Genomic DNA, 21,069 nt, shown 5'->3' on the forward strand with positions numbered 1-21,069 from the left:
ATTTCATTGACCTTTGGAAGCGAACGCTTTCATAATTCTCTCACAGGAAGGCGTGTCACCTCATTTTTAATTGGCTCCGTCTATCCCCTGAATCAGACGGTTGGATAAACTTTGGTGGTAGAAGAAACAGCCTTGAAACGACTCTCTAAACCTCTTACCAGATGCCTGTAGAAAATGTTTGATGGTCTGCGAATGGCAGAGGGAGCTCATTGTGTGTACGTCATGATTGTGGCGAGTTAAAGGGGAAGAATCGCGCCGCCTGCCGCATCTCGCGGCGAAGAACGGCAGTTGAAGAACGTGAACTTTATGGCACTGGTGTCCACTTTCGTGCAGTACGGATTAAAACGTCTTTATGCTGCTTCTAGGTTTGAACTCGTTCATAGCACGTACCAGGGCATCCATGCGTCATGTGCGTACCAATTATTTTACCGATGAGAATTAGGCGCGGTTTTGAATTAATGAGTTTTTTGATGAAGGCGACACCTTAGAGACCAAGAGGAAAAGATATATCGTCTTTGTTAATTATATGTTACATTTTTATAACGTTTTATGGTTTTCTTGACGGTTTGGTGCTGTTTTATCTGCCTTCCGTTGGTATGTGTCGAGACGATATATGGCTGCGCGCATATTCCTTTAACCCGGTTCTACATATTTTTATTGGCTTGTAAATATGAGAATAAAGATTAATGTACAAAGATTAAGAGGAAAAAGAAAAGGCGAGTAGCTGGTGCGTTATTTATGGATTCCTCCCCTTCGCCTCTTTTCTTGTCGCGTAATTTCGTATCATGACTATTCATCCAAGCGGACTTTTTACTGCGAGTCCTGAAGCAGAGTTTGTGTTGCATGAAGTCTACTTGATCAGGATCCTCGCGATTACGTGCGTTGGCTGCTTGGACTTATCTCTGTCCCACCGTTCGTTGGATGGATTTAATAGAACTAATCTCGGAAATCATCCGGCCGTTAGTAAATACATCCTTCAATACATTCTCATCAACCTTAGATTAACATGAAATACGTTGGAATGAAAAAAATGTCATCTTAAAATATTAGATGTTATCTAAAAAAATTTAAATTTTTCTCACCTAACCTACAGATAACTTGAGTGATATATACTGCTTGAGAACTTCGTCGTATTACTTTAAGTTATGTTCATCTATGCAATGAGAATCAATAATAGAATCATTCCACAGCTTTGAAAGTAAATTGATCTATTTTGAACCAATAGCGAGTGGCCAACTTGGCTTTCTTTGCGTTTTAAAATTGAATCCCAAATTAAATAATATTTTTTAAACCTGGAAAATACAGCGTTAAACCACACTGCATATAGACCAAGCTTATTATATAATAGAATTTGCTAAATTATAGCTTTACATGTCTTTAAAAAGAATTTCCTAGGCGATAATTAATATACGAGGGTCATCCGGAAAGTAGTACCCGTTCGTGAAATAAAGACACAAAAGTAAATATTAACAAACATAAAAAATTTTATTTGAAAGAGGATACTTTAAACTACTTCTCAACATAATCTCCAAGCAAATTAAGGCATTTGTCATAACGTGTGACAAGTTTCTGTATTCCTGCTGCATAGTCCTTCGCCGCCAGCTCATTGAGATACGCGAGGGACCCATCTTGCACAAATTTTTGCATAATGCAGATGGTGTTTAACAATTTCATGAACAATTGTTCGAGAAACATTGGGAAAATGCTCACAGATGTCATCAATTGTGACGCGCCGATCGTTCCTCACGAATTCGTCAACTGAGCTCACCAGTTGGTCTGTAATGACAGACGGTCTCCCCGAACGCTCATCGTCGTGTGTGTTCCCCCTCCCCATGTTGAAGTTGCGACACCACCGCCGAACAGACGACTCGTCCATTACATTGTCTCCATACACCTCCTTTAATTGGCGATGAATATCACATGGGCGAACGTTTCTTGCATTGAGGAATTTAATCACTGCCCTCACTTCACAACTGGCGGCGTTCTCAATTTTTTTAAACATTGTAAACAATCACAGAAACAACACAGGCAATGCTAGCGTCACGCAACTTGGCTCAGAGAAGGCAGACAAGCCACTGAAGCTATCTGACCTCGTCCAGCGGCTACTCGCGTCGTCAGCACTTCATGCGGCACGAACGGGTACTACTTTCCGGATGACCCTCGTACATACACATATTAAATGCTATGAGCTTATGTATTTGTGAGATGAATCGTCATGAAAATATTATACATAAAATTATTATTAATCATTATGGACGGTTTGTTACATTTCCCATCCTCCGCCCACTTACAAGGTATGCCATTTTTCCATGCACAAGTATTAATGCCTGTTGAATACTGGAAAGCTAATTCCAAATGTACAACCTTGAGCCGATTGACAAAACAATGCAATGACTAATTTGCTACTAATTTATTATTAGAGAATGATTTGTTTAGGTTTTTCAGCAAGTCACGGGGAGTTAACGGAAGTCATTTTTAATTTAAAATTTTGCAGGAAGTGCTACTCAACGAAATGGGTTTAGAGAAATAATCTGTCGTTGAAGTTATGTTCTCTGTAACTCTTAAGGAAATTCTGACTCTCAATTTATTAAATAAAACAATCTTCTTTTCAAATATTCTATTCTAGTTTTTCAAAATTGCGGGAGAATATGTCGTCCATAATACGTGCATAGTGCATCATCTATTTTTAATGGAATTCTAGCATAGAAATCATCAGGGACTTCAATCCTACGTACAATCTTTTGGTCCGATTTCTTTGCTGAACAACAGAGATAATGCATTTATCTCATTTTTGTTGTAATTGTCTTTTGTCAGTCCATGGGAAGAATGGCATTTTCAAAATATAATATAATTCGGGAAATAATTTTCAAATATCCCAGGCAATTTTAGATAAAAATTCTCTTTTCGTTTGGAGACTTATAACATTTTTGTTTTCAACATTGAATTAATTCAATTTTGGGCTAGATTCCACAACTTGGTAGAGCAGAAATTCCTCTTTGGAAGTTTCAGTAAATGTTTAAAGAATACCGTAATAGTATCCCCATGAAGAGGCCCAAGTTATTTGAAATACTGTATTTACTGGCCCTCCAAATTTTGATACATTTTATGTTTGGATTTTTTGATAAAAATGCTTGCGTTTGAATTCTTGCTCATCTTATGCCGAGGAGACTAGTTTTCCCTCGAGGTTTTCTTTAGAACGCTTGTGTGTTTTTCGTCTTTCAAACTCGGAAAGAAGGAGGTTCCGTGCTGTTCCCTCCCTGGCTTTCCCTAGAACAATAAATTTCTGTCCATCTGTCTATCACTTTTGCCCCTCTCTGGATGCATGCCGCTCCCCACTCCTCCCGCCTCCTCCCCTCCAGGGCGGTGAGCTATAACAAGCGGCCTCTGCTCTGCTGAGTCTCATTGCAAGAAGAAGATGGTTTCTGGCCTTTCGTTCTGTATGCCAAGGAAGGGAGCGCCATAGGATTAATGGGCATGGCAAGACCATGGAGACCATTTCCAGGGCAGCATGTTGGACCGCCCTGTTTTACTCAGCTCTCATCTCATTCACTCTCGCGTCGCCAAATGTTGTCTCTTCCCCCGTGGTCACCCCTGCCTCTCGGTTACGGCCGTGTATTTTCTTCATTACCTTTATTGCTTACTATTGCAACCACCCATCAGTATTAACGGCGCGGACACGTTTAAATCTACAAAACGGAAGACGTTCTATCCTCCATGTATTACTCAATTACCCATTATCATTTATTTTAAAGCATTTTATGCAAAAAGATAAGGTAATTATATTTAATAAATATTAAACAAAGGTTGATCCTTGGTTTTTAGATCCTTTCCTGAAACGTTTTCATATTTTCCTTGGTCCTTACGTGTAACGTCATTTTTTTCAATTGCTAATTTAAGAACGTAGATAATCTTCAGTTTCATTTTGAATAGTAAAGTGAATAAAGCCAACCATTTGTGGCAGTTGCATTCGAACTTCATGAAATAGTTTTTGAAAGTATATGTACTGTTGATTAATTTTTTATGTTTACGGGTAAAATATTTTATACATTTTCCTATGAGAGCCATCAAAAGATTTTAATCATCCTGTTTTCTTTGATACAGACATTACCCAAAGATTGTTCCAGGAAAATTAATGTAAAATGGCATTCGCAAAACGTCTAATCCTACATGGTGGAAAACCCTAGAACTTTTTCTTTTTTCTCTTTTCAGTGGTATCCTGATATTTTTAGGTAATCTTTTTTAAGTCTTTTTTGTAAACAAATGGGTGATATAGTGTTTGGCTCTTGATAACGATCGATACGCTACGGATATGTGAGGGAGAGGAGATATTTGTTTGCTTGGAATAAAATTTCCTCTCCAAATACCTTCAGAGTAGCTCCCCGATTCCCTTCTGAATTTGAAGCACTTTTCGACACCTTAGTATTAAAAAAATATTTAAAACCTGCACGTTAGGCAACCCGCTTACCTTTTATGCTGCTAGGGTGGCCTACATTCACACAAATTTATTGGTTATCTGAAGATAACATATTGGACTGGCAATAAATATTATCTTGGAGACGAATAAGCTTCTGTCGTTATAATATGATGGGGAAACGTTGGCATAGCAATATTGTTGGTGAAAATATATTTATAGAAATTGAAGAAAGGATATTGTAAATGCAAACCATTCTTAAAAATAATGGTTTTCTAAAGCACTTGCAGGGCGGGTTAAAGAGGTGAAAAATGCACTTACGTTCTAAACCGAAGGTCGTAGATGTGAACATTATAAATGCTGCATTATTTCTGGTGGTTTCGGGCCCTGGGAACCTGATGAAAAGCCAATGACTTGTTGTGTGTGATACCAAGGGGTGCATTAACTCCCAGAGGCCTTCGGAAATCAAATTGAGTCCGATCACTTGTCATGAACTCCCTCGGCGTTTTCTTTTCTATCAGCCCGCAGAATTTTCATGAAATGATTTATTATGCCACTCTGTGAAATTCTCAGAATTTTCGTTACTTGGAATCATTTTTACAAGAGCTTGATGCTGTTCTGCTCCATGAGCCTCTGTTGATATAACTGGGAATAGGATGGAAATATGTCATTGATTTGGAATTATTTTGCATAACTTAATAATTAGCATAATTGCATAAATATATATTTTGCATAATAATTAAATAATAATATGCATAAATAATAATTTAGCAATTTATTTCTCCAAATTAATTCATCTAATCCGTTATATTCCATGAGGTATGGGAGAGTAATAGTCTGCTGGATGATATCCTTGGATACTTCTTTTCCCTTAACCACCGACGAAGTTCTTACAACTCATAAAGAAATGGAAGTACATTAAAATTATTTATTGTGATCTAGAGGAAATTTCATTGACTCCAACTGTTTTTGTTATTGCATTTTTGAATGTTGTTAACATTGAATAAAAATCTTTGTGCGTGTAGATGGCTTCCTGTAAACCACAATAACTGCGCGGCACTGTCTTCTGTTCAGAAAATAAGAGAGCTACGCAAACGTTGGTCTAAATCAGGATTGGTACGAGTATGCTTGTATTTTGAGCATACTCCTCTCAGTTAAGATTTCACAATGACGCAGAGTATATTTTTAGCACTCTGTCGGAAGTCTTTCATTTGCCATTCCTGATAGAGCTTAAGTAAACAGAAATGAGAAGAGAACCTTGACATTGAGTGGTAGATGTTTACAAGACTCCAGTGGTTTAGTTTATTCTTCTTTTCTCTTTAACATCTGGATTCGACTTTTGTATCTTAAGCTGCCTTTCTATAAGCTCACAGGAGAGAGAATTTATTCGTTGGTGTTTATTACTTATTTCATTGCAGCAGAGAATAAATATCAGTGCATATAATTCGTAACATTTGACTGAAGAAAATTGAATATAGTTTTTGTTGATGGTTTTGCTGATAGAGAGATTAAAATTAGTGAGAGCTTAATTTTATCATGTCAGGCCCACTATGGGGTGCGTAGTATCTCTAAAAGATTTGCTCGATTAGATAAAAAAAACTGTTAATGAAATGAGAAGTGTCAATCATGGTTGTCAGGTCTTGGTAGTAAATAAAAAAGGAGGAAAGAAGAGCTACGGCTCTTTGTAAATTATTAGCGCAGTTTTGGAGGCGCGTTCCCATCGAAAATCCAATCAGTCCCAGGGGCCAATTATTTCTGCCGATCGTATGACGCATAAAAATATTATAGGTATGGGCCCAGTGGGTTTAAAGACTCATTTTTTGAAGAAAAATTTGCGCTGGAAGTTAATTAATGGACCACTTAAAAGTTTCAGGTAACCAAAAATATTTATGGTCTTCAATTTCAATCAATAAATTTATCGTTTATTAATATCGCAACAAGGCTTCGCGGGCTTAAATAACCAAAACTTATAGCAAAATGCTCATTTCTGTAACTAATAAACATTTCTGTAATTACTAAAGTAAAATATTGGCTAGTAAAACTCTAGTATCCATGATCAAACTCCCAAGTTTCCGTGATAGTATGTAAATATGGCATAGGACGTCTACGTTATGCATGACGTTTGAGGTTATATATAATGTACGAGTATATATATATATACAGTATATATATATATATATATATATATATATATGTATATATATAACATATATATATATATATATATATATATATATATATATATAACATATATATATATATATATATGAGTAGATAAAAAATTATTATCGTCCCTGTTCATGTTATTTTTTCATCGCGAGTCTCATTAGTCGGTTTGATCTCATAATTTGTGACTCCGAAATTGGTAACAAGAACGCCTATCACTATCTCCTAATCGACTTTTACTTCAGTTACCGTAAACAACATATTTTCAACGATCAAATACCGAGAGAAGCCCTTTGGCCCTCGTGTGAGTGGGGATGAGCCAAGAGGGCATATACGGAGGGTGGCTGGCCCCCGCAAGTTTGGCTCGTGTGGGCCGCAGGGCCCAACGAGGAAGCCGCCCGCCCCTCGTGGGCGGGGGAGCGCGTTCTTGACAGTGAAAACGTTTCCTTCTTTCGCCTCTTCGTTGCTCTTCTCGGACAGATTAAATGGACGATCCGCACTTGATGCGTCTGGAGTTTTATGAAAGGAAAGAAAGAATGTGGGTTGGTTGCATATGCTGGCCATCGAGTGTCGCATAAGAGCAGGAAATTTAGAGAATGTTTTTGAACTTCGGTTAAACTGGATGCGAAAAATAACTTGAAGGCTTTTGAGCCTTTATCTTATTTAGATGTGCAAAAGTATTCTAATATTTTTACTGCTGAAATCCTTTTTGGGAAAGTGAGTTAAGGTTTTATGTTGTTGTGACCAAGTGTTCATTGTTTACGTTAATGGACGTGAAGTTCTCAGAGAATCACATAATCTTATATTTCATTAACACTTGACTCGTTTTGTTGCTTCACATACCAATGTAATCTATGCCTTCCAACTTGGTCTTTGCGGGGTTTGGCTATCTTCCAGTGTGCTTCGTATTCCATTTTGACCATAACTGTGGACTGAAAGGGAATGGAAAAGGATAAGTATGCTGAATGGAATTAAGGGGTATAAAAATTACAAGAAATAGAGGAAGCTATTATTATGCTGTTAGGGTGTCAGTTTACACCTGGCTAGGTGAAGAGTAGACATGACGCACGAAGAAAGAATGAAAGGCTGCGTGTTCACTGCGCTAAAAAATGAATCGGTATTCAGCCAGTGTTCATCTAGTAAAGTGGACCTTAGACCACCAAATAATGATAATCTGAAATCCAAGCGCCATTATCTGCTTCCAAAAAAATAACTTGGGGCGCGAGAATAGGGAAGTCTACCTCTCCGACATAGTTTTGAATGCATAAGTTTCCTTCAGGCGTTGGTTGGAATAAGTTCAACCCTTACTCATAAAAGCGACTTTCTAATTGGCCAACTCACTGCCTAAGAATACTATAAATTTGATTTACATTATTTTTAATGCATTCTCATTAATCCGATGCAATTCCGCAATATCCAATTTATAATTCAATCGATTATCAACTAGGATACTGGAAATCAAAAGTTGGAGATCACATTCCTCGGTAAAAGTTGAGGGCTTAAATGAACTTTTCAGGTGATTTTCTATTCATCAGATATTTCACTTTCTATCGAATTGCTTTCATGTTATTATAAAGTATTAGCAGAATATATCAGTGATTTTTCTTTGTGCATATCATCCCACCATTAGAAGTGAATGGTCTGAGCATTCAAATGTTCGTTTTATGATTTTCATTTGGTGCACATAATTTTCAATTACTTACCTAACTGTTCTCATGCATTTTCTTTCTTTTCAGGTACGAAACTTTCGTTGAATTGCCGCGGAACTTAACATTGGACGCGTTTTGGCAAGTAGAGAATTTTAAGTGTTTTAATAAAATAACTCAATGTGTAAAAATGTGCAGAAGGCTTTGTGGTGACTCAAAATATTGAATGAAGCAAGAAATTTAAGGCGAAATATAAAAAAAAAGTCTGCCTGAATCGTCGGACAAAATTCCATCATTAGTATTTCACTTTGATTGCAGCCATTAATTCTTCCAAGTCTCATTAAATTATTTGTTTTTTACCCGCCTTTCAAATATTAACTTTGGTTTTAAATAGGATGTAGGACACATTATATATAGGATAACTAGTATTTAATAATATATTGAGTCAGACAAACTTTTGGCGTGGGTGCTATTGTTTGGCATTTTCAATATATTATTCGTTCTGGCAATAATTAGTGGAATTTCATGAAATATTTTACTCGGAATACTCCATTATTTCTTTTGATTTTCTTTTAATTTGCCAATTTTGGCATTATTCTAAATAATAATAGGCAATTGAAAATATGCCGAAATGTCGTTAATGCTTCAGTTTTCATGTTATTCCATTGAAGTTGCTATGGTATTCTATAGTAAGTTCTATGTCTGCTCACATTTTGAAATTGACCCTATATCTTTACATATGCTTGAGGAAAAATATCTACATCTACATAATACCCCGAAAGCCGCCGCGAGGGAGTGTGGCAGGGGATGTTGGGTCACCACCCGTAAAAGAGAATAAACGCACATCGAAAACCAAATCTCTCTACACCTAAAGAAGCGTATATATTCATACGAAAATCGTTATAACTGACACACATGCAAATACATATACTATCAACTAACATACACCTGCACCTACAAATATGCCTAACAAGTATACAAATAACCGTCGATTTCACAGGAATTCTTTCATTTTCATCTGTTTATCTCCGTGTATTTCCCGTCTTGGGTGATATTCCTCTTGCACGAAGTGTATCCAGATTCTCGATACGGTCGTGGATAATTTTCGTTTATTTTTCTTTCGCCGCTCTCTTACCTCCATTTCTTCTCTATTTAGCTCCATGAGGTTTGGGCTTCCGAAAGCTCAATCCTCCCTTTACGGGAATGCCTGCCTCCTTCAACCTCCCCCACTCTCTTTCTCTCCCGGAGAAAGCCCATCAAATGAGCAAAAGGTCTTGCTTGCCGCTGCACTCGCTCCCAGTCGATCTTTCAAGTCGATCCTACGCCAAGAGTGAAAGAGGTGTAATTGGTTCCCTGGCTTGGGGAGGAGGAGTGTAGATCGACTTGCCGGAATGCGCACGGACTGCAGCCGGTCAACCCCCACCACCCCTTTGCCAAATGGGTTGCATCGAGCGTCCCTGGTCAAAATAGATTCTTTTCACCAGATTTATTATGGTATTTTATCTTGAATGACGATGGATCGGCAGGCCTGAATCAGTGATTCCTATACGCTTAAGATATTCCGGGAAAAAGTTTAAGAATTTTTCAGGCTGTAAATGGAGACTTCAAATCAAAGAGAAATGAGATTACAATCATTCATCCCGCATCAAAAGGGTGTATATTTTTTTAATATTTTCATACTACCTTGATCAAAAATTTCCCGGAATTTATTCAGAAAATTAAAAATACAAGTTTATTCATCTAAATCTATATTGTCCCCTTCAAAGTAATCCCCATCGACTGCAACACACTTATGCCAGCGCTTGATCCAATCCTCGAAACATTTTTTATATTCGGTTTTCGGTATGTCCATCAGTGCTTCCTGCGATTTTTCCATTACTTCCTCTCGGCTGCTAAAACGCGTTCCCCGTAATGGTTTTTTTAACTCGATTGAACAGAAAGAAGTCACAGGGAGCCAAATCAGGTGAATTCGGTGGCTGTTGGATGGTATTTGTAGCATTTTTCGTCAAAAAATTACGAATAATGATAGCACTGTGCGACGGTGCGTTATCATGGTGCAAAATCCACGAGTTTTCTGCCCACATTTCTGGTCTCTTTCGGCGAATTGCTTCACGCAAACGTCTCATAACGCCCAAATAATACTCTTTGTTTACTGTCTGGCCTTCTGGTAAAAATTCATGATGCACTACACCGTTGTAATCCATGAAAACCGTCAGCATTGCCTTCTTTTTTGACTGAAAACGACGTGGTTTTTTTGGTCTCGGCTCATTTGGTGAACGCCATTCACTTGCCTGATGTCTGGATTGCGTGTCGTACTCATAAACCCACGTCTCGTCTCCAGTAATGATCCTTTTGATGAATGTGGGATCGGATTCAGCCTCGCAAATCATGTCTTTTGCGACGTCAACACGGTCTCTTTTTTGCATGAAATTGAGGTATTTTGCTGCTACACGACGGAAACCCAAATCATTAACCACAATGTCTTGGGCGGATCCATAGGCAATGTTCAAGTCCTCCGCTATTTCTCTGATGGTTAATTTGCGGTTATTGACCAACATTTCTTTTACTTTATCAATTTTTTCACCGACTTTCGATGTCGATGGTCTGCCACTGCGTTCATCATCTTCGATTGACTCACGACCACTTCTGAACCGCTCGTGCCACTGGTAAACGACCGTTTTTTTTAGAGAATCGTTGCCGAAACACTTTTCCAACATTTCCAACGTCCGTGCGCCACTAAATCCGTTTTTTACGCAAAATTTAATACAAGTTCGTTGTTGCAAATTTAAATCCATTTCTGCAATTGTAAAAAATCGCCAACACACACAGAGATAGATGTACTCTTGGCTACGTAACTTTTGCAAATGTCAAGTTATGACACTAAGATTTAAAGGGAATATCAACAACAGATGTACCAATTTAACAAAAAAAACAGAACTCAAATCGGAACGATGGGAGCGCCACACGGTGGTTATTCCGGGAACTTTTTGATCAAGGTAGTATTCGGAGGCCCAGAAACATGAAGGGGAGGGGGGTCAAAATATGCATAAATACCTTTTCCTATAATTAAAAATTAAATTTATGTAATCAGATGAGTGTGAAAATATTTGATAAATATTTTAGTTTTTGTTCCTTTCCACCATAAACAAGTTACGGTGAGTTTTTATTAAAATATTCTCATTGAAACGTAGTCATCCGATTTAAGTTTCACAAAGACCACTCCAATTCATTTTTATTCACAAGATTCCAATCAATCCAAGAGACCTTTGAAGAATAAACTGAAAGAATCAACTAAAATAGTCAATATTTATAAAAATAAATATGTGCATAAATATATACTCTGTTTTATTCTTTCCATATTTATTTAATCATAGTTAAGTTATTTTCGTAGTTTTGACCGTGGTATATTGCATCTTTTTACACTCACTTGTAGGGTAATGTTTTAAGGATAGAAGCCGATATACGGAATTTCATTATCAAATATAAATTTATCAGCGAAATTGTGTGCCAAATTATAACTAATGTTGTTAGTAAAAAGATTTCCGAGTGAACCTATTCCCCTTTTCCGTCGTTCGAATGATAATGAGTCATTAGTTAATTGCATCATCCTGTATATTTTCTTGAGAGTACTCTATCGCATGAGAAATAATAAAGCGCACTTGGAGTTATAAACTCCACGAAGCATCTTCCCTTTCCCTTAATCCCTCTTTCTTCCCTTCTGCCGGTAGAGAAAGCGAAGAGTGGCCTTATATTCCCCGTCTGCTTTTCCATGCGTTTACCTCACCCACACGCCCTCTCCTACCATTCCTCGCATTTTTAAATATTCCCTCTCCGCCGCCCACCCCGAGCCCGCGGTCCTTTGCCTCCACTCTTGGCCTCTTATCCGTTCTCTCTCATGCTTAAGCAAATGCCTTGGCCTGCTTTCCCGAATCGTGGGCGATAACACATCAAAACGGTATCCTCCCCACGACGAGGTGTGTAAATCGCCATCCTTTCGCCGATATTCCTCGCATCTCCTCGACGCGGTTTGCAATATCGGTCAATCCCGCCCGCCTATTTGCTCTTCGTACTTTCTCTCACGTAATTTCATCCACCTCTTTTTACTCTCTAGCCTACCGTTTTTGTTAACGCTTTCTCTCGTTTTGCTCTTTAAGGATATTTTTGCGTTCCCTCCGGCACAATTCCCTTCGGCTACACATTTATTCCTTCTAGTCTATGCTTACACTTTTCGTCTATTATGGTCATGGTCTACTATCTACGGTTAAAATGTATCGTGACAAAGACTACTTATATCATAAATATTCATTCATCTATAATTTCTTATATCTTCATTTCCTGTTTCCCGGTCTGTTGCGTTCAAAAGTTATAATTTTTGCACAATCTCAATTTTAAATTCTGCTTTTTCTACTGATAATTTTTTTTATTTCGTCCAGTGTTACCCACTCGCGCATGTTACTGTTTAAAATACACACTTTTTGAAAGTCTCACGGACGTGAATACTAATGTATAACACTTAGCACTAGTGGACACAGACAAAAACACAGAAACACACAAAAATAGTGAGTTTCATTTTTGTGTGTTTCTGTGTTTTTGTCTGTGTCCACTAGTGCTATATATATATATATATATATATATATATATATATATATATATATATATATATATATATATATGTATATATACATATATATATATATATATGTATATATACATATGTGTATATATATACATATCATATATATTTATCTATATTGTTTCACGTAAAATAATCATACCGGCGATATGTTATGTACAACTCATGTAGCATTTTGTTGCAAATTATTAAAATTTACATTACGAGAAATAACGGTAATATTATTGGTTGTAAAATGAGGTTTGATCATTTTATTGTTTTAAAGAAATAATTTCTTTAAGATCGTGTATTTTTTATTGCCACCAATGCAGTATTTCTCAAAGAACCATCTTCCTCCATGGTGTATGCTTTCCTGTATCATGCTCATCTTTTACTTCCGTCTCATCCCTCTCATTTTCTTTCCCGCCGACACCACAGTGGGATATCGATTCCACTAAAAGTAGAATGTAACTCCCTCTCTCTTTAGGTGATTATAACATCCTTTTAACTCTTAGCGAGTTGTTATTTCTCCAGTGTTTCTTGGCCATTTTGCGTGTAACGTTAACTTGTTCATGCATTTTCTTCGTCACTTATTCTTTTCGTGACTCCTGTTCGTTATGGGCATTGGAGAAAAATTGGACTCCACAGACCAAAATATCATTTTGTCTTCTGGATGATATTTCCGATACCTTGATTAATAGCATATTCTTCTATCCAACTTTGGTTATTGTTTCATGTTTATTTCAACTGCTAACCAGTTATTATATCAATAATTGTGATTTTTTCCATTATTAATATCTCAACTCAATTTACCGATCTTAAATGAAAAAATGTTTATTTTACTTAGAGCAGCAACTATCAACACTGTGATCACTGACCCCCAGGTTGGTTAGATAATATCGAAATGGTATGGTCACACTTGGTAGGGGTATGGTCATGAGGCAAGCGGAACCAATTTCTGTGATACGACAGAAGTTACACATTTTTCTCCACAATGGTTCATTATGCGATATGATTTTGCATGGTTATTACCCCATATGACATTTCTTTTGTATCGAAAATTACAGGAAGCGATAGATTCATTGGAATAGGAAGTCTTTTTTATTGCATTGCTTACACTGTAAATAGGTATGAATAATTTTGGAAACTAGAATGATCAGAACCTGGAGATTCAAAGTACTGGAACGTGAAGTACATGCTTTTCAGTTTGAAGACCACTGCTCTGCTTTACTTGATGCAGAGCGTAAAATTAATTACCTTGAAGTTTAATTATAAATCGAATGCATTTTTTAGATATGGTTGCCCAATAGTATGTCCGATCTTAAGTTACTATTCTCGATCTTCTTCTAGTCGAGTAGAGGCGGTGTAATTGGGTGAAAAACTAGTAACGGATATGCATTGTCTAGCCTGCGATGCTTTTTTCTCCAAATACCACAGAATGTTCGTGTCCTTCCAATTAATTTAAGTATTCATTCTTCCTACTCCCGTTCCAGATTTTTACCGGTTTCGTCTTCCTTAATTGTAATTCGAAAGCCTGATTTCATGGACTCCGAAAGCACTTATCCGTTTAATTTATACTTATTTGTAGAGCATGCAAGCCATCTACGTATGTCTTTTTCTCTGAACTTATTCCTACTAAATCTCTTCATTTTTTCAAAGAGCGGTTATCGGTTTAACATGGCTAATTATTGTTAATAGCTTGTACTTGATTTTCTTTTTATTGGGAGGGTCGGTTGCAATATTTTCCTTGATCTTTCTCTCTCTTTTTTTAGCCATTCTTCATGGGTTCTCCTAATTGAAGCGCAAGAACGGTTTCCTGGAGTTTTGCGCACAAACCTACATTTTTATAATCGTTTTATCTTCTGTTTAATTTCATCATCTCTTGATTTCAGTGCAAAATCACGCGACCTTCCTGTCGCACCGAAAACAAGGTTACTCTACCTTTCTCTGTCACCGCATTTTCATATTCTTGGTCCTCCTCTCTCGCCTCTTCCTTCCGTCATTTCCGGCTCCGCACATCCACTCTTCTTTCCCTATTCACCTCCTTCTCTTCTCTACTCTGAACTTTATTTCCCTCTCTTCTTACCATTCATTGCACAAACAGACGCACTTGAATGACCGGTCCTCTCTGTGACAGGCTGTGTGCATAGACTGAGAGACGCAGAAGTTTGCGCGTGTACCTCGGGAGACTATAAAATCAACATCCATCTCCCTCTCTCTATTGCTCTTCTCCCGAAACCACCCTGTCCCTCGTCTCACCCCCCCCCCAGCCCCCAACCCCCACGGCCCCCGTTGGGTGAGGCGTGAAACGGACCTTTTCCTTCCTTCGCCCTCCCACACATTCCTATCTCTCTACCCATTTCTCCATCTTCCACGTCCAGAGATCTCCCGTACTTCCTCCAACTCCTCCGTTGGTAGGCGCTCGGAGGCAGTGAACGGGAGCCTGTCTCATTGGAATGAATTTCCATTTGAATAAAAAAAATTAAACCACGCAACGATAGTGAAATAGCTGTTGGTTGCGAAAGGTTTTAGAGCGTGGAGCATTAGGGATGTTTGCGATCCAACATATGAGAGCACCTATCTCGGTTCAATGGTTGAATAATATATAATTTGATTACTGTGCATTAAATGCACGCGATTCAAATTCAATGCCCAAGGATATTAGGATAGTATATAAATTACGCTAAGAAAAGGCGTCAAAATTTAGAAAAAACATATATAATGGAAATAGTAATTCCAAATTTTGCAAAGACAGTAAAAAAGTGATTTTGCTGATTTTGGTCTTGGTTGCTTTCACTTAAATCGATTTATTAAATGATTCTGGTTTTAGTATGTGACATTGATACAGGTATTTTGCCAAAAAAATATATGCCTATTTTTAATGTTTACTTCCAATTTTTTTATTGTATACTTCCTCCACAACTTTTATTCCTCAAAGGATAACTGTGGAAAGTTGCAGGAAATGTTTAGAGTTGAAAGAGACATCGATCACAAATGTCAAAGAATCCTTGCCATCAAAGATTGTATTCAACTGATGTCAAAATAAAGAAACAGCGGAGAAGTGAATTTGAGTTGGGAACGGTTAATCAGGGCATAGATTCAAATCCTTCGTTTGATAAATTTAAGTTAAGTAGTTCTGGAAATCACTCCAATCCGATCTCGTGGTGTTGACCAATGAGAAACGGATGATCATCTCTGGTTTACCTTTTCGAGTGCATTTCTTCCACCTCGGTAGCGAACTTTTATGTGCACGGCGACTGCATGCGCTGACCGAGTACACAATAAAAGAAATAGAAGGGAGCCCGGCTACCTGCCAACCTCCGGCAGATAGTAAATGAGACCCCCGCTCCGCCCCGCGGCTCCTTGCCCCGGAATGTTCTTCGGCGGGGATGCCTTCTAACGTCCCACACACGATATATAGTTCTCCTCTGCGCGTGCACGAACAAAGACGTACGCCAAAGCGCATTAGTGGTCTCATGGAAGCCTGCCCCCCTGGCTTCCTCCCTTATCTCTCCTCTTCTCCCTTTGCCTCTTCCCCGAGGGAACTCTTCTTATTGCCACTCGCCCGCCTCTTACGCACTCCCGCCCCGGAGTGGCGATCGTAGTATTCAATCCTTGTCAATCCTTCTCCGTCTCTTTCGCCTAGAGGTATGCGGCGAGAAACACTCATTGGACGGCGACCACAAGGGGCTTACAGCCTATGTGGTGGACCCCCTACATGGGGACCCCCCCATTTAGTTTTCTTCCTTGTTGCTTGTTTTTAGAGGAAGTTTAAGCGAACGCAGTTTTTCATATAATTATATGAAATAAGTGAAAATCTGTGAAGCTCAGAAGATTGCCTCATGGTCATCACAATTCCTGGCAGAGGCTGAGGATTAAGTTGTTGCTTATTGAGAGACTTTACTTACTACTACAGTACTATGATACTCGTGTGTTGAAATAAAGGAATAAGAATGATTAATATTTACTCGATAATCGATAAAACTGATTTTGGAGATAAATGTTAACTTAAGAAGTTATGACCCTTGAGACTTAAAAATAATTCCAGTCATAAAAATAGTAGTTAGGTATAATTTTTCTTAGGAACCTGGGACATTTGTGTTCTATGTTCAATGAATGTACGTTAGATAAAATAGTCATCAGAAAAAATATCAGAAGCATTTCACCCACACGACGACCCCTGAAACGTTAAACTTATCCTTCTAAAATGAATTTAAACGGTCTTTGATCGCTTGCGATAAAAAATACTCACTGGAAAAGAGCATTTCGATTTTTTAGTTTGTGGGCAAGCTTCCTCATTTTAGCAGAATTTTATCTGAATATAGACAAAGGAATGTGAATATTTTGAATACAACTTCATAAGGGGGAAGGGGAGTTAATGCAAAAATCTGTGACCTAAAGAAGAGAGGTGGAAAAAAGTAACCCGAAAATCATTGATTTGTAGAAAAAGCTTCGCCTAAGTATGAAACTTGGAATTGAATAAAGATCTTTATCACGAGGCTCTCGAGACGTGGGATTAGAAAAACCTGCTGGATTTTTACGGAGAATAAGGCACAGACATCAAGATACGGTGACCGAGTTCATTTATGGGTAAAATATTTTAATCGTGTAATCAAATGTGGAAATTAGAGGCTTTTACACATTTGTTTGGATGCTGAAACGTACAAAGGAGCTCTACTGTTATGCGCCATGCGAAGAATAAAGAATGGAGTTCATAAATAAAATCATACAACTAAGAGTTCACAAGACTGAGAGGTCATATGTTTCAATCCAGCAGCATAATGCGGTGACTTCAAACAGTTTCCGTCCTTCCCCTTTCTCCCCCCTTCTCGACTCCCGTGCACTCTCCGTATTGGCGTCTTCCAAGGTTGACGCAGGAGCATGTGGATGAACTTGAGTCGTGGAGAATTTATTAGCCCCCTTTTATGAAGTAAAGGCTTTAATCACGTCCACCCCGGCAGGTCTTCACTTGCTGTATTTTGCCCCTCCCTCCCGTTCCAAGGAAACTTACTCCCTTTGCCTTCGCCACGCCATCCGGAGCCCGGTCACGACCCTCCCCCCCTCCCCCGGTCCCTCCACGCCCCTTCCGCCCCGCCGTGAATTCCAAGCCGCCTTCGCCGTTTTGCGGAAGCACGACTCGGCGGGAGGCAAGGCCTTAGTTCCCCTTCCCGCCCTCCTCTGCACCCCTCGCAGGCACGACACACCTTCCCACACTCATCTGCATAATCTCCTTCTCCTGCTCCTGAGAGGGAGACCATCCGCTCCCTCGCTCCCACTCCCTGCCCCTCTTCCCTCGCCTTTCCAACCCTTCACTGTGGAGACTCCCGACGACTCGATTCCCCAGATTTCAGCTCATTTCCTCTTCACTCCACTTGATCCCCTCTTTCAATACTTTAGCTGGAAGTTTATTTATAAATTTCACTGTCGAATCCGAGAGACGTCATTTGTTAGCCTGTCATGTAGTGTTAAATTAATTTACCTGTATTTAAGTGCCAATTATATAAGCGGGACTACACTTGCATTGAAGGCACCATAAAAATCACCACGAGTTTTCGTTTTATTTTCCTCCTTAAACTTTTGATTGAAATGAAATATAGATAGTTTTAAAAACTGTTCCTTCTGAGTATTCTAAGTTTTCAGTATTGACTTATTTCTCTGGGATAATAATTTATTTATTAATACAGCTATAATTTTGATTAATCTTATTCGGCTTTTGAAAAACCTATCCTGCATTAACGTATTACGTATAAATTTTGCTTTAAGAGGTTTTTCAACTTAAGTAATGCCAAATCACGTGCATTTTAATGTACATCAGGTTTTGAATTTTTGATTAAATATCGGAAGAAAATAATTTCCAGTTTAAGCATTAGTAAACCTTAGAATGGATATCATACGTGTCATTTATCATTCTTCCTTTGACTAATAATAAGTAGCGATTCGATTTGCATTCAATTTTTCTCATTTTATTCATTAATTTCAATATTCCTGTAGAATTTACTGATTATGATCTATATTTCTTAGGGCAAGAAATATTCTTTTAAGTTCCTCGCGTCAGGAATTCATATTGATTTAATTCCAACCGTTGAAGAAAAATCACGGCCCACGCTTTTCTTTTAATAGGCCATGATAGTATTTTATTTACGATCTGTCGTTAGATATTTTTATTCCTTTTTGAACTGCAAAGAATGTATTTCCTCCATCTTAACGTGCTTCTCTTTCCCTGCCCTCTTCGTGTCGGTCCTCTATAGCTGATCCAGTTTGCTCTTTCCGTGTCGGACATCGGTTAACCGGGTCATTCCTCCTCTACCCGCCTCCTTCCCATTCCGTTGCTTCCCGAGCATTCCTTCCGGCCGTTCCACTCTCTCCTTTGACTTGGCTCCTCTCCCTCTAAAGGCGTTCCCTCCCTAAGCATCTTGCGGATTCCTCCTTTAAACTACAAACTCTCTTCAACTCTAATCCTTCAGCATTAATAAAACCTACATGAACTGTTAGTCCTTTTCTCCTTTTACATTTTGTCATCATCCTCTATAATTTATCAAGGTTTGCTTTGCAAAAATCTTATTTTAACTTTCTGTTGAGGAATGAGAAACGTTTTGCAGAATATTCTCGAGAAATGCAGATTCACCAACTGTGGTCAGTTTCTGTGCTCGGTCACAGTCTTTTGAACGCTATAAAATTATCGATATAATTGTAGTTCCTTTAGAAATTCTTTAGTCTTCTTAAGATAATGCTTACCAAAATTATTTTTTATCTTTCAGTAGTGCTAAGGGTAATATTTTTGGAGAGTATCACGTAAATTTCTTTCTTCTTTCTCTTCACACATAGCATTAATTTATCAAGATATAGTAAATTTATCGTTAAATTCCCTTTTTCGACTTAAATTACATTAGCAACGGAAATATAAATATATATTAAAACTTTAAAGAAAGATAAACTAAAAAAATTAAAGGAACTAAAATAATGAGTTTCACATTTTTAGAGACCTTGATCAGTCTATTATTCTCCTAACTACCCACAGATCTTCCAAATACACTTAAATAAAATGTAGCAATACACTTTGGATAAGTATTATGTTAACCTATACAGTATATCAGATGCAAGTTTAGAATTCTGTTTATCCAAACCTTTTAAAACTTCATGTCCTCGTTTTCGAGTGCATTTATCAAAAGGTGAAGAAGAGCGTTGGAGTGTAATTCGATAATGAGTCCTTGGCTGTTCCAGTGCGTCATTTCTTATAAAATAATATGACTCTTGTCCATAAAGTTAGTTTACCCAGTGCTGTTTATTCTCTATTGTAACTTGTCCTTTATATCCGAGACTCTCCTTTCGTTTCCTCTCTCCTCCGTCCCCTTGCTGCCTCCAGTTGTCTCCCGCATCTCGACCTCCGCTCACCCCCGGACTTCTCTCGCGTCTTTCCCCAAACCCTTCCTCTCCACCGCCTCTGCGTGAGAGCGAAAGCCTCCTCTCCCCCTCCATTCATCTCGAGGGGCGAAGTGGCTCTCCAACATTCCCTTTGTGCCCCTGGCTGACACACCCCTCATTTCTCAAGCTACTCTTCTCCCCGCTAATCCTCTTTTCCGTCATTATCTGCTACTCTACCTCATCTCCTCCCCGTGCCCATCATCCTGCCCGTCTGCTACGTCTCCTCCTCCGTTCGGGGTTCACGAAGGTGGGATTTCTGGGGGGAGGGACATGCCTGGCCCAACGTTTTCTCATATTTTTTCCCCAGTTCCTCTCTCTTTGAATTTAAATCCTTTCTTCGTGGCCAATCTGCCAGTTCCACCGTTCCTCGCTTCCGCACTCACATTATTGAATACTCCGGCCGAAGGGTTTGTCGCCCCCGCGCACCATCATTTGATTTCGGTGGATCAATTGGGATAGATCAAAGTGGCATCTTGAGAGTACAAGGAAAATCTCTCGCATGTGTCCCACCCACTCAACCTCTCTAGTTTCTCTGGTTTTTGGTCGTCCTTCCCGTGAACACGATTGAAGAGGTTAGGTTTCTGGTCGTGGACCAAGCTGAATGAGTATTGACGCCCCTTTTTTGTGAGCCCTTCATGAGTCCCGAAATGTTCATTGACTGTCCGAACGGGCAAGTGTAAACCGTCCCGGTGAGTGTCTTCCCTATCTAGATAGGGTGAAACTGCTAAATTTAGTAATGTCATTGCCAAAAATCATGGTTCTATATAGCAGGGAAAAATATTCCATCCTCAAGTGTTGGTAGTTTAAGGGAG

At 38.6% G+C, this 21,069-nt stretch overlaps 1 protein-coding gene across 3 annotated transcripts in view; it reads left to right on the plus strand.

Moving 5' to 3' along the window:
* The window catches only part of LOC139688049 (connectin-like), a 956,843-nt gene that overhangs the window by 206,736 nt on the left and 729,038 nt on the right, over window positions 1-21,069 (plus strand). The window contains exon 2 of one of the 3 annotated variants that reach the window (XM_071585465.1): window positions 8,314-8,364. The exons of the other annotated variants lie outside the window; for them this stretch is intronic. The gene's annotated coding sequence lies outside the window, so the exon portion shown is untranslated. The remainder of the gene's footprint in view (window positions 1-8,313; window positions 8,365-21,069) is intronic. 3 annotated transcript variants of the gene reach the window in all.

The sequence above is a fragment of the Hetaerina americana genome, unplaced genomic scaffold (assembly GCF_022747635.1).
Source record: "Hetaerina americana unplaced genomic scaffold, ioHetAmer1.1.p SCAF_2, whole genome shotgun sequence".
Taxonomy (NCBI): Eukaryota; Metazoa; Arthropoda; class Insecta; order Odonata; family Calopterygidae; genus Hetaerina; species Hetaerina americana.